Raw genomic sequence first — 14,973 nt, forward strand, 5'->3', positions numbered from 1 at the left:
ATTCTTATAGGTTCTCGATTTAATCATCTAATTTTTCATTCGGATTTTCGGAAAAGTTAGATAATTGAATCGAGCACGTATAGGTATCGGATTGAGTTGATTTTTCGCGAGGACCTTTAAAAAATATTTTACATTTAATGAATAACTTGAATCGTTTGTATGAAACCCGAAGTGGACCCCACAAACATAGTCACCAAAGCATTAGTGCATTAAAAATACTTTTAGACAGCTAATTGCGTACTACACTGGTTTTATAAAATACTGAATGAGTGGTTGTCAAACTAGCTAAGAACGCACTGGGGGATGGTACATGTGCATAACCGGATCGTCCATCTCGGCTATCAATACTCCGAACTGTCGAGACAGATGGACGATCACGATAACGCACAACACCATGCAATCCAGACCGTTGATTACTAAGTCTCTGTCCAAATTTCCGGCAATACCAACCTCCCCCACACCAAATTTCTGGCAATACCATATAGTCTCTGTCCAATACCGGCCTCTCTAATCTCATGTTCGATTTTTTTTACTAGCAACTTTTTCAATCACCTCATTCATGCACGTAAGCGTATGAAAAGACTGTGGAATGGACTATAAGGATTAGTCTAAGGTATGCACAAGTTAGCCAAAGAATACCCCGCAACATTAAAAAAAAAAAAAAAACAATAATAGGAGTATATTATTTGAGATGTAGGTGTGAAAACTAATCATAAAGACAAAGTTTTTTTATGGTATTCGACATGCGCGGACCATGCACTCTACAATTTCTATTGCAATCATTGAGACGTTATTGTGTCCCGTAATAAAAGCATGTCAATTGTGCACTAGTATAAATTACTACTCAATCTGATAGGAGTAGTTGTCAAATTATAAAAGGAATTGATTTTGTCACTCCTCTTTTTGTTAATGTCACTCACCTTCACACACAAATCAAATCATCTAATAAAGACACAAAGGGAAGTGACAATAACAAAAAATTGAGCGGCAAAATCACTCCCCATTATAAAACCATGATTTGCTAAAAATTAAAGTAGGGTAGAAAAATGAGATATTTTTCGCTTCTTTCAAAGGTTTCCAAGCTTTCATTATCGGCCACGTACGAGAATTTTGCTGTACACATTTTTTTCCACAAGCAAATGCCACATAAAAAACATGCAAGTACGTACATCCTTGTGGAATGATAGTTCCAAACATTCGCTGTTTGGCACTTTCGTAAACTTGAAAGCATCTTCTCAAACAAACCTTGAATTGAACACAACAAGTTTGATTCATACGGTCCAGAAATTTTTTTATATTGGTACCCTTCAATCTAATTGATTTTAGATTGGGACCCTTCAATCATGTGATTGAGTCTCCGTTACCCAAATCAAATTGGTTGAGCCTCCATTACCCAAGTCAAATTGGCTCATCTTATCAATTTGTACTTCCAAGTCAAATTGCCTCTTCTTATCAATTTTGTGCCTCTTTGTTCATCAAAGCCACATGTACAGAATAGAGTGTTAGACTTTATCCCACATTATTCATCCAAACTTGGCACAAATAGCCAAATTAAGTATAACCCTTTGAGTTGTGCCTTGTCCCGTTTTAAAGGCAACTAAAGGTTTACTTTTCCTCCTTCTTGTCGATGTGGGACTCATCACTTGCGTGGAGAAATATAAAATAACTACTGGGTATAGCATCTCTTTCGGTATACATAATTATTAATATAATTATAATAATATACCTAATTATGACTTCACAGTTCAACTCCCAGTGACCGGCGGTTAAATCAGTGATCTGTCCACCTAATCCGTTTTTTGGTTCAGTTCGGTTTTCAGGTTTTAAAACATTGGTTGGAACCCTCCAAACACTTCAACAAAAATGAACGTCCGTGAAACAACATACTCCATTCTAGTACTCAATTTAAGTGGGTAAGTAAACAACATACTCCAAGTCAAATTGCCTCATCTTATCAAATTTGTACCTCTTTGTTCATCAAAGCCAACATGTGCAGGATAGAGTGTTAGACTTTATCCCACACTATTCATCCAAACTTGGCACATATAGCCAAAGTATAACCCTTTTAGTTGTGCCTTGTCCCATTTTAAAGGCAACTAAAGGTTTGAACTTCAGCAAATGCATGAGAGTACATGGTAAAGATCACTAGCCTGCCACTCCACTGTAGTTGGACAAAATGCACAAACGTGTTTCACAAAATAATACGTACACACATGGAAGAACGTCTTATGGGATAATTCCAAGTTCCAACAATTAATCGAACTTTGTAACCTTGAAAGCAACAAATTAATGGGACCTAAACTAATGACTAGTCAATGGGCTTTGAAAGTGAAGGCCTGTGAAGGGGGTGATGAAAATATTATATTGTTTTGTCTGCATGGAATGGAGGTATCACAATTAGATACTTATGCTATTTTCAAGAACAAAAAGACCTCCAAAAGAAAGCAGATACAGTTAAGAGGTTGATGGACCGTGCTGTAGATTTATGCTTTAATGGGGTTAGATAATTAACACCTTACGTTATACTAGGATCTAGAACTACTATGATTATCACAATACAAACATTGAGCGGAAACTAAATAAACACGGATGGCGTACCCGGATCCAATAATGCGGAACATAAGCGATCCGGTAAGTAACTGTAATGACCATAATTTTACTAGAGCATTAAGCCCTATGTGGAAAGCGGGTTTCTCTCTCTTGCCTTTCTTTCTAGCTGTTTAGTATCACGTTAATTTGATGGAACCCTAGACACTTTTTTATAGGCAGAGAGATGACTGGTTTCCTTAATGAACATTATACTCACTTCCCATCAAAATAGAGTCTATTTAGAAAACAGCTTCTCTATTTGACCAATAGAATAAAATAAAGATATGAAGAATCCTATTAAACTCGATCATAATCAATATGTTCCATATAAAATAGGTGGGTCACCACAATGTCTAAATTAAAATTTAGTCTTTCATTCTCCCACTTGGCCCATATGATAACTTAAGCAGAGTTTAATAAGGTAAACATAAGGCGCGTCATAAGTCCATATCAATTCCTTCTTAATTTGGTCACAATCATAATACTATTATTAAACAATCCATTAGTGCGAGTCATGACGGTTCTACATCGCGATGACGTAGTCCCTTCCATGTACCACAATCACTAGTAAACTATTTAACATAGTCTTTAAGTGAGAAGCATTTTCATAAGGCCTAAAGATAATGTTTTTGTCAAAAACAATTCCTGTAATCATTAATCATTCACATACATGTACTACACTATACATTATAGGAAATTATCATAAACATGTAATTGATATCTCTCAAAGTGTCAAACAATATTGTCATGTGATCATATTGTAGTCCATAAGTTACAATTGTTATGGGTTACACTAGATTCTTTCTATTAGCATATATCCTTGCGTTAACCCCTTCATAAGTGGATCTGCAATCATAAGCTGTGTGCTTATGCCTTTAGTGACACTTTTGTTTCTGAAATTTTTCTTAGAAAATAAAATAGTTGCGGAATCACAAACTCTTAGAGACTTGGTAATGGTGTCGACAGCCCCAAATCCTAAGATAAGTTTCCCAACTGCTATTCATGAACTATGGCCTCAAAGCATGCCAAATTCAACTATCATAACGGATGAAGTAATGATAACTACTTTAAAACTTTTGTTTGCTCCTTCACATAATAGGAACAATTAATCGATCAAATGTAAACTTTCTACTACCAAAGCTTCAAACAAAATCTGAATCCGAGTAGCTAATAAACTCAAGATCATTAGACTTTCTCAATGTGCGCATATAATCTTTAGTTTAAAAGTTCATGATAAAAACTTTTAAGTGCAAACAATAAAGATACCTGTAACAAGCAAAACACAGTCAACATACGTATCAAAAATAAAAATCAAGTCCCACTAATCTTTGGATTTGTACACTAATTAATAGCATTTTTTCTTAATTCCAAAGAAACCTATGGTATAAGCGAACATAAGGAATCAATGGCAGGAGCTTGTTCATGTTCATAAGTTGACTTCTTAAATTTGCAGTAAAGTATTATTTTAGTTTAGTTGAGAAACCTTCAGATTCATATAGACTCCATTATCTAAACTATCATTCATAAGGTTATTTTCATGTCCAAATGTAACTCTAACTCATAAAGAGTTACCTTTCAAACACCACAATAATTTTCTACGAGTTCTTTTCGGATACAAGAGAAAAAGGCTCCATAAAATTACGCCTCCTTTCTGAGTGTAACCCTTGGCCACAAGTTTGACTTTGTATCATTCTATATTGTATGTCCTCTAAGTCAAGTGTAGTTTTGAAGACCCCCTTACAACATACTTTCTTGTATCCTTATGGCAATCCATTGATTAAACTCATCATTCATGGAATTAATACATTCAAGAAAATTATCACCTTACGCGGCTTGTGAAAATGAAATCGAATCAAAACACATTCTTGTATGCAAATCAAATAATCATGCAAATAGCAAATCTCATGTGCCTTTGAGATATTCTTAATGCTATCTTCCTTGATTGTTCTACAATTTCTTTATTGGTGTCACAGCACAACTTACTTGTTATTCTAAAACATTATGTTGTTTAACAACGGTAAGAACAACAACATTCTAAGTTACGGGTAAAGAACTTATACCCTAACTTTTGAATTACCATGTTACATGGTTTATCACTTATATTGATTTCACTATTCTTAAAGAATCTATCTGACCGATTTCTATAATTCTCGTACTATATATGGTTAAGTAGTAAAATTCATACCGTTTGAATTTTTTCAAAGCAACTAAGGTAACCACATGACTCGTTCAAACAATTCAAATTCATTTCTTGGGAACAAAAATTCTAGCCTCTGCTGGACAACCTTAACCATTCAGGTGTCCTATGTCACGCTCTCAATTTTCAACATAAATAAATAATTATTTAATTACAAGAATCTCGCTTAACATAAATAATACCCAAAATAGTTCCCAACTGTTTAACTTTACAAATAAGTCCCCGAGTTTAACATTTATACAACTTAGTCATTAACTGGTCAACATCTACCTACGTGGCATCCTCTTAGCCCTCGGATGTGAGGATACCGTGTCCCCTTTTGGCTTGGGTGATACCGAAGGTGTTTGGTAATGAAGATGTTTTCTGTTGAACTAAAAGTGTTCCAGAACATAAATTAAATACTTATTTTTTTAAAATGATAATTTCAAGCTAAAAAATAATGGGATTACTAAAATCTATAAATATGCAATATGGATATTGTTTGAACGATTTCATTCAGATCTTTTAAACGATACAAAAAAAATATAAAATTATTTTTCATTTACATTATTTTTAGTTTGAAAATGTGAAATAAATACTTATTTTTTAAGAAGATATTCTGGAACTAGCTTAGATCAATGTGTAAAGGAAAATAAATTCTCTCTACCGAAGGAGGAAAAGTGGGCTTCTCCTGCCCAATATCCTGCCGCCACGTCATCAAAAGTACAAAACCAATTTTCTTTTGCCAATAAAAAAAAGTACAAAACCAATTGTAGAATCGCGTGCTGTGCTTTAGACTCTTAGGGAAATTTTCTTTTATTTCCCTTAGACTTTAAACGAAAATTCAATTTGGTCCTTCACCTTTCAATTTAGACAAATAAATACTTCCATTTTCGATTTCGTTCTAATGTCATCCCATACCTAGATATCAGTAGTTTTTCAGATGGAAAGTCATCATGTGCCCATCACGTGACCATTGTTTAGGGGTAAATTTATCATTCCACTCCTCCCTCAAAACCCAAGTCTCTCTCCTCCCCTCACCCACACCTTCCTCCCTGGTGTCCCTCTCCTCCATCCATATTCGGCCACCCCCTTCTTCTGCCAGAAGCTCTATCCTTTCAACCGATTTTGCAGTACCACCAATACCCAACCAATATTTGTGCTCCACACCACCAAATTCCATTGTCCAATATTGTTTGTTCCTACGAAGAGTTGTTCGAAATCATTGTTTTATTTCTATCAGATTCGTTGAAGGATGATATGCGCCCACTACTGTAACTGCCCTCTCTTTATCGCTGGCGGCCAAAAATTTGTACCTACACACGAAATCACTCTCACTTCTGATGGTCCACCACCAACCCAATCGAGCAAACAGTTCTACCAAGGCAAACTTGATTTGTAACTTTTTTTAATCCTATTTCTAATAAATTAACCACAAAGACTAGAGAAAAACTGTGTATATAACCCAATGTAACCAAACTCAATTCTAAACTCAAGTGGATGAGTCAGATGGTGTAAAAGAAATTAGATTTTGAAAAAGAAAAATGTAGACATTGGTTCTAATTGCACGACAAGAAAAATTGATGAAGAACTCTCAAATCCCAAATCCCTAATTTTGTAAGTATTGCCCCCAATTGTCAATATTCAAATTGCAAGGGGTTGACAAATTGATAGGCCAAGAAATTGAGGGAGAAGATGGAGTTGGGTGGTATAAATCAGAGATGTAGAAGGGTTGTTGTGAGGTAGTGAACCAGTAGAATGCTGCTCGAACTCTGGAGGAGGGGAGACAAGTCAGCCTTTGGTGGAGGGAGAAGTCGGGCATGATGGGATCGGTCAAACCCTGTAGGAGTAGAGCTCGTTGGCATTGAAGGAGACGACCGGAGTAGAAGCTTTCCTTCCGTTGGTGGCGTTGTGCTTGACCGACCGGGTGTATTAAAATAAAGACGCGTCCCAAGCGTAGGACCCTCGACCGGTGTAGCACAATATCCGGAAGTACCGGAGTCGAACCACAGAGACAGACGGACGGTGTTGACTCAAAAGTGTTGAATTCTATTTTATCCTGGCTCTTAGGTAGCCACCCCTAGTTTAAACAGGTTGATTAACTAACTAAATTACCCAACTAAATTAATGAAATAAAGATTTAAAAAGGAGAGTACAGCCGTGGGAACTCAGCGTCCGCAACTAGCCTAACCAATATTTACTCGGGCCACAATTATTCACTTTGTTGATTTTAGAATAGGAAAAAGGATCCCTAACAAATGCGCACCACCTGTCACCAGTATCCGTGCGCATTCGAATTCCGGCGATGCCTGGGTTTTGTTTGTTAGAAGAGTTTTCGTCTTCTAAAACTGCTTACAGATTAAATTAATTCGACCCCGAGGTAAAACATTGATTAAACTAGCTATGAGACGCCTTTGCCCCGTGGCCGCACTCTACAGAACTACTCACTCATGATTCTATTAAACGCAGTAATAATTAAAACCCTAGATCTAAACATGCTTCGAACAATCGAAATAGAAATAAAAACACGATTCCGCAGACTTACGGAAAAGTAACAGATACGATTACCAGAGAAGAACACCAATTAAATACTGGAAAACCTTAAAGAACTTGAATCAAACTTGAATCTGAAAATAATCCCTGAAAACAGCAGCCAAAAGTTAAGAAGCCAAGAAAAATAAAACGTACGTATCTCCATTATGCCCTAGCTACTAGTGTTAAGAGGGCTTTTATATTAATCCCTTAATTGCAATTAAAATCCTAAAACAAATCGGAATCGGACCCGCAACGACCCAAAACGCCACCGTTCCATAGCCAATAAACACCCTCGGTAGCGCTATACAAAAAATGGTATAGCGCTCGCGAACTTGTTTGAGGCGTTGACTCCGTTGACCTAGCTTTGGCCGTTGTTCTCTCTTAACCTTTAGGTAGCGCTACACCAAAACGGGTGTAGCGCTAGCCAACTCTCTGATCACTTTGTGCAACACGCTATGCCACTTCTGAGCGCTGAACTCATTCCCCTGTAGAGCTCACGGAGATTCTGATCACTTCCTCTCGAGTTCTACTTCAACACTTAGTCTCCAAAGCCTTCCTAGCGCTCTAACTCCATCATGGTCTTTCCGAATACTTCTCATTAGCGCCAAAACATCTCAATTTCCTGCAAATCAAGCTCAAACACAAAATCCAACCATGTGCACGTATTAAATGGAAAATGAGAATTAATAGCACGTCTAACGCGCTAATTTCTCTTACTTAGGCGCTTAAATTCATGAATTCCGCGCGCCTATCACATCCCCCAACTTGAACGTTGCTAGTCCCTAGTAACGAACGAAAAGAAAAATTACAAAACAAAGACTAACAAGACACGAATGAGAATACAAAGGTTATGTATGCTGTACAAGAAATAGGCGGGTCGAAAAATTTTCGCCTCCTCACTCACCTGCAACTCAAAAGCATGCATGCCTTGGCAAAAAGATGAACAAAATTAGTGCCGAAACACATGCAGAGATAAATGCCCCCACGAAGGCAACGATGCTACACTCGCTCACCAGAACACTCAAACATTCCATGCAAAAAGTGCTTGGCGAACTACGTGGGACCGAAACAAAGGCCACCACGCGCCAATCAAAGACAACGCTGACAAAGAATAAAAGCACAATATATATACAGTCACGATTCCACAAAATTAGCAACATTAACATAAAACATGCATGAACGAGAGTTTAACAACGTGCACAAGGTCCACTAAGGACTTAATTAGGCTTATAATGACCATGGTTCCGAACGAAAGGGAAACTACAAATTAGGCGGCGGCCTATAGTAGCGCAAGGTCATCTACCCAGACTAGCCGCCACCTTACCCTTAGCTACCAACATGCTTCCATTGGTGCCAACCAAACAAAGTCCAACAAGAGATTTAAACATCCGTAACTAAATTTTTACGGACCCAAATACTAGAAAAACAAATATAATCCACCGACACTGAAAAACATGAAATAAACACATAAAATGACACCACCACCCTAGCTTCATGCATCATGGAAATCCAAAATCAATCCAAACTGCTCTCGGCAAAGTTGTCGCTGACCTCTAAATCTGGAAACTGAGGCGGTTGATACAGAGTCGAGGACTGCCCTATAACATGATCAAACAATCACTTATTCTGATGTGCCAGTAGGTGCTGATTTCTCCCAACTTGCCTCAACTCCACATTTTCTTTTCTTTTTTTTTTTTCGACTTAGCTTTATGGCCTGAAGGTTGGGTTTGGTTACAAAACATGACACCCATCAAGATTTCTTCACTTTCACTTCCGATGACAACGATGCTCCAAATCCAATGCAATAAGACACCCATGATGCACAATGCTAGACCCCCCAAACTATAGTCCAACCCACACACCGGTTTCCTAGGTTAGACTCAAGAACTGACTCGGACTGGTTTAAGATTGGACAAAGGGATACATATGTGGTCTAATCATGCAAAAATGCCTTGTCTCATCCCCTATGCACGTTACCAACTCTCACAAATGCATGCAAAACATCTAGCTACTCAATTGTGAAACAAAAGCCTACTATTTTCCGCAAATGCGAGAAAAAGAAAATAAAGAATATGGGAATGTTTATCAGGATGCACTATTAACTACGTGGGGACACTTACTCAACGTAACGACAGCACTAACATGTTCACAAAGGCGCCAAATATATGCATGAACTTGAATTAAAACAGGCGCAATAATTCGGCTAATTCTAACATGCTCGCCTAACAATACAATCAAGCATAACAAATGTATCCCCTGAAAAAAATAAAAAATAAAAAATAAAAATAAAAATTTACCCTAAAATTACCCTAGCAACGCAACAAAACATGTACAAGGTACACCCTCCCCCCAACTAGAAACAAGCTATGTCCCCAGAGCATGGAGACACATCAAAAGAAAGCACAAGGGAGAAGAAATAGACCTACGGGTGGCAGCCAACCACCATGACCTCGGCCGATGTTCGAGGAATTTCCTGTCACCCAGCCTCCGGGCCAATCACCGTACTCTGCAAAAAAAAACATTAGTTCCGCCCGGTTCGTGGTATCCGAGCTCCGAAAACAAAAATAAAAAGAGAAATACTCCACCAAATCTTCACGCGATCAACGTGTCATACTTTTCTCCCCATCCCTCGCCGGTGGGCAAGAAACGGGTGGCTATACAAGACCATGATGCAATTTTTTTTCGCTTTTCAATTTTTTTTTCTTTTTGATATGAGAGAAGAAAAATAACTAAACAAAAGACAAGAAATAAAGAACTAAGAAATAAAAGACAAATATAAATAGATTGCCCAAAAACAACATAACTTAATTAGTAGAATCCAATGTTACCAACACAAAATTGCCCTTACTAACCGGAGCTGGGCACACGATCCTTATTTTAATAGCGGCGTGCGAAAGCTATAAGACCCAAGTCAATGATGGGTACCCCTATTACTAGGGGCCGGGTCCACTTCTCAATGAAGAGAGTGGTACGCAAAAGCTACCCGTCGGAACGTAGCCACAACGGCTACACAATAGGGTCATCCGAATAAACAGGATTGACCAACGCCTCAACCAGTTCACCTACTTCACCCAGGATCGACCAATACCTCCATCAAACTCCCTAATTCTGGAGAATTTAAGAATGACGCCTCCTTGGCTATCTCTAGAAGATCCTTATATAAAATATTATCGACATGCTCCTGCACCAGCGTGTCGATCAAACTCACCTCATCAATCTTGACTCGGCTCTCTGCATTAAACACTTTCACCTCCATTTTCAAGTCCCCAAACGACAATTGGACTTGTCCAGTTTTACAATTCATGACAGCACTGGAAGTGGCTAGAAAAGGACGGCCAAGGATGATAGGAGTCTTCTCAAAGACCTCCGGTATTGGGCAAGTATCTAGGACAATAAAGTCGACAGGAAAAAGAAACTCGCCCACTTGAATTAAAACATCTTCCACCACCCCCTTTGGAACTCTCACACTCCGGTCGGCCAATTGTAGCGTGACCGGTGTGGCTCTCAAATCGCCTAGGCCAAGCTTTAAGTATACCGAATAGGGGAGCAAGTTGACACTTGCTCCTAAATCCAACAAAGCCTTATCGAATTTTTGGCCCGCGATAGCTATAGGGATGGTGGGACAACCAGGGTCCTTGCACTTAGTAAGGATCTCAGCCTGGAGAATGGAGCTCACTTGCTCCGTCAGAAGCACTTTATCCTGACTCTTGGTTCTCCTCTTTGACGTGCACAGATCCTTCAAGACCTTAGCAAACTGGGGAATTGCGTCAATGGCTTCCATCAAAGAGATAGGAAATTGAACTTTCTTGAATAATTCAAGCATTTGAAAGTTCACATTGACCTTAGGTTTCGCCACCAAGCGATTTGGGTATGGAGCAACGGGTGGCGTTGGAGTCATGGGGGCCACAGTTGCAGGCACTACCACCTCAGGTGACTCCTCATCATCCTTTACCTCCTTCCTAGGGACATCAACAATATCAGGAGTTGCTCTTGGTGCATCAACCGGCTCCGGGGGTGGAGCTGGTTTCTGCTTTAATGGGATGGACTTATCAATCTCCTTCCCGCTCCTGAGAATGGTGACTGACTTAGCCTCCTCCTGATTCGGGTTTTGAACATTAGGACCTGAAGAATTTCCCAAATAATGGGCACCCGCTGTACTACCCTGGGCCGGAAACCTACCCTTTTCCTGCTGCAGATGACCGATAACCGTAGTGAGTTGTGACATTTGGGTTGTAAGGGCCCCAATTTGCTGTTTCGTTTCCGTCTGAAATGTCATCTGTGACTGCATCATGGAATTGACAGTATCATCTAACTTATGATCACGCGCGGTCATCTGTGAATAACCTGGGGGAGGACCACGAGTGGATGGTCCTACCCCTCTACCAGCTTGTGGCTGGAAGTGAAATGGGATGACTTGCCCCTGAGGGGGCTTGGACGATTGGGCCTGTTGAAACTGCTGCGGCGGAGGTGGCGTAAAGGATTGAGCTTGGCCTCCGCCTACGGGTCTGGAGTCTGACCACCCTAAATTGGGGTGATCCCTCCATCCCGCATTATACGTGGTAGAATAAGGATCCCAAGTCCTAACTGCATTGACTTCTTCTTGATTAAACTGACTCGCCCCCTTGGCGGCAATAAACCCAGGACAAACCGTCGCGGTGTGCCCTTTACATTCATACCACACGCAAACTTCCTCAATTGATACCTCATGAACTGGACGAACCTGCCTCACCTCTAGCTCCTCTAATCTCTGAGCCATTTTCTCAACCTGAGCCTGAAGTCGCTGGTCACGAATGGTAACCGGGACAACGCTGGACCCAGAAGGTCCGGATCGCTTAAAATCGGATGGTTCTAAAGCCCTCTGCCTATCAGCTAGGTCATCTAAGAAATTCCAAGCCTCATCTGCTGTTTTGGACAAGAAATCATCCCCTTTGCAAGAATATTCTATGTGCTGGACTGACTCAGCGTTTAGACCCAGATGAAAGAAACCGATTAACTGAATTCTCTCAAAGCCATGGTGTGGCAGCCTTAGGAGCAATTCCTTGAAACGCTCCCATGCCTTGAGAAATGACTCATCCCTCTCCTGCCTAAAACCTTGGATTTGACGCCTAAAAGTTTTAGTCTTAGCCTCAGAAAAGTACTTCCTATAAAACGCGTCACGCACTTGTGCCCATGTGGTGAAGGATTGAGACTTTTGCATTCGGAACCACAGAAGCGCGCCATCTTTCAACGTCGCCTCAATCAGCTTGAGGCACGCATTCTCATATTGGGTATTAGACGCAAGGTTGCGCACTAATCCCTCGAATGTCCGCACATGCTCGTACGGATCATCGCACTCCCTCCCGTGGAAACTAGGGAGACTATTAAGGACACCAGGTTTGACTGTAAAGGCATTGCGTGCCTCTTGTGTCTCTTGAGGGAATACAATGGGTCCGAGAGGAGTAGTCCTCTCGGGATGCATGTGCTGTCTCAAGGACGGCGGATTGACTAATTGCCTATCTCCCATCTCGACTGACTCTGATTCTGACTCCGAAACTGACTCTGGAACTGACTCTAACTCTGACTGAAAAAGCGGATTGCTGACACTAACCGACTCAAAAGGTAACTCTATATGAAGACCACTAATGGGAATAGATTCTGACTGGTACTCAGCTGAGTCTGACTCTAAACTAGAAGATGAAGAACTAGACAACACAGGCTGACTCGACTCCAGTTCTTTTCGAACTAAACGATGTGTCGGGTCGCGATAATAAAGAGGGTCCTGTTTAAAGGACACCTTCCTCTCTCTACCTATGGTGACTCAACTAAAAGACAAAAATTACGAAAACTCACACTCTAGAACACATGTCGCCGTCCCTGGCAACGGCGCCAAAAATGCTTGACCGACCGGGTGTATTAAAATAAAGACGCGTCCCAAGCGTAGGACCCTCGACCGGTGTAGCACAATATCCGGAAGTACCGGAGTCGAACCACAGAGACAGACGGACGGTGTTGACTCAAAAGTGTTGAATTCTATTTTATCCTGGCTCTTAGGTAGCCACCCCTAGTTTAAACAGGTTGATTAACTAACTAAATTACCCAACTAAATTAATGAAATAAAGATTTAAAAAGGAGAGTACAGCCGTGGGAACTCAGCGTCCGCAACTAGCCTAACCAATATTTACTCGGGCCACAATTATTCACTTTGTTGATTTTAGAATAGGAAAAAGGATCCCTAACAAATGCGCACCACCTGTCACCAGTATCCGTGCGCATTCGAATTCCGGCGATGCCTGGGTTTTGTTTGTTAGAAGAGTTTTCGTCTTCTAAAACTGCTTAAAGATTAAATTAATTCGACCCCGAGGTAAAACATTGATTAAACTAGCTATGAGACGCCTTTGCCCCATGGCCGCACTCTACAGAACTACTCACTCATGATTCTATTAAACGCAGTAATAATTAAAACCCTAGATCTAAACATGCTTCGAACAATCGAAATAGAAATAAAAACACGATTCCGCAGACTTACGGAAAAGTAACAGATACGATTACCAGAGAAGAACACCAATTAAATACTGGAAAACCTTAAAGAACTTGAATCAAACTTGAATCTGAAAATAATCCCTGAAAACAGCAGCCAAAAGTTAAGAAGCCAAGAAAAATAAAACGTACGTATCTCCATTATGCCCTAGCTACTAGTGTTAAGAGGGCTTTTATATTAATCCCTTAATTGCAATTAAAATCCTAAAACAAATCGGAATCGGACCCGCAACGACCCAAAACGCCACCGTTCCATAGCCAATAAACACCCTCGGTAGCGCTATACAAAAAATGGTATAGCGCTCGCGAACTTGTTTGAGGCGTTGACTCCGTTGACCTAGCTTTGGCCGTTGTTCTCTCTTAACCTTTAGGTAGCGCTACACCAAAAAGGGTGTAGCGCTAGCCAACTCTCTGATCACTTTGTGCAACACGCTATGCCACTTCTGAGCGCTGAACTCATTCCCCTGTAGAGCTCACGGAGATTCTGATCACTTCCTCTCGAGTTCTACTTCAACACTTAGTCTCCAAAGCCTTCCTAGCGCTCTAACTCCATCATGGTCTTTCCGAATACTTCTCATTAGCGCCAAAACATCTCAATTTCCTGCAAATCAAGCTCAAACACAAAATCCAACCATGTGCACGTATTAAATGGAAAATGAGAATTAATAGCACGTCTAACGCGCTAATTTCTCTTACTTAGGCGCTTAAATTCATGAATTCCGCGCGCCTATCACGTTGCCGGGGGTGGAGATGGCGCTGGTCGCCAATCACCCTCCTCCTCCTCTCTCTCTCTCTCTCTCTCTCTCTCTCTCTCTCTCTCTTCTCCTTCCAGATCTGTTTTCAATTTTTCCAACTGTTTTTTTTTTTTTTTAACCTTGAAGGGAAGAGGGAATGGGCCAATATACCCCTCCCATTAGCTCATGTGCCAGAAAAAGGGAATTTTCCGTCCAAAAAATAATGCCATCCAAGTATGGGATGAAATTGGAACGAAATCAAAAATAGAAGTATTCATTTGTTCAAATTGAAAGGTGAAGGACTAAATCGACTTTTTGCTTAAAGTCAAAATGATATAACAAAAATTTCCCGGACTCTTAATTGTGGTTAAACAAACTACTCCTCGGGTAAGTGTTCCAATTTCGAGAAACTGAAGGATAATA

At 40.1% G+C, this 14,973-nt stretch overlaps 1 non-coding gene across 1 annotated transcript; it reads left to right on the top strand.

Moving 5' to 3' along the window:
* Positions 1-12,306: 12,306 nt before the first annotated feature.
* Positions 12,307-12,415, top strand: LOC131325019 (small nucleolar RNA R71). Its single transcript, XR_009199586.1, has one exon. It is a non-coding gene; the product is annotated as a small nucleolar RNA R71 (small nucleolar RNA).
* Positions 12,416-14,973: the final 2,558 nt, after the last annotated feature.

Source organism: Rhododendron vialii, chromosome 4a (assembly GCF_030253575.1).
Source record: "Rhododendron vialii isolate Sample 1 chromosome 4a, ASM3025357v1".
NCBI lineage: Eukaryota > Viridiplantae > Streptophyta > Magnoliopsida > Ericales > Ericaceae > Rhododendron > Rhododendron vialii.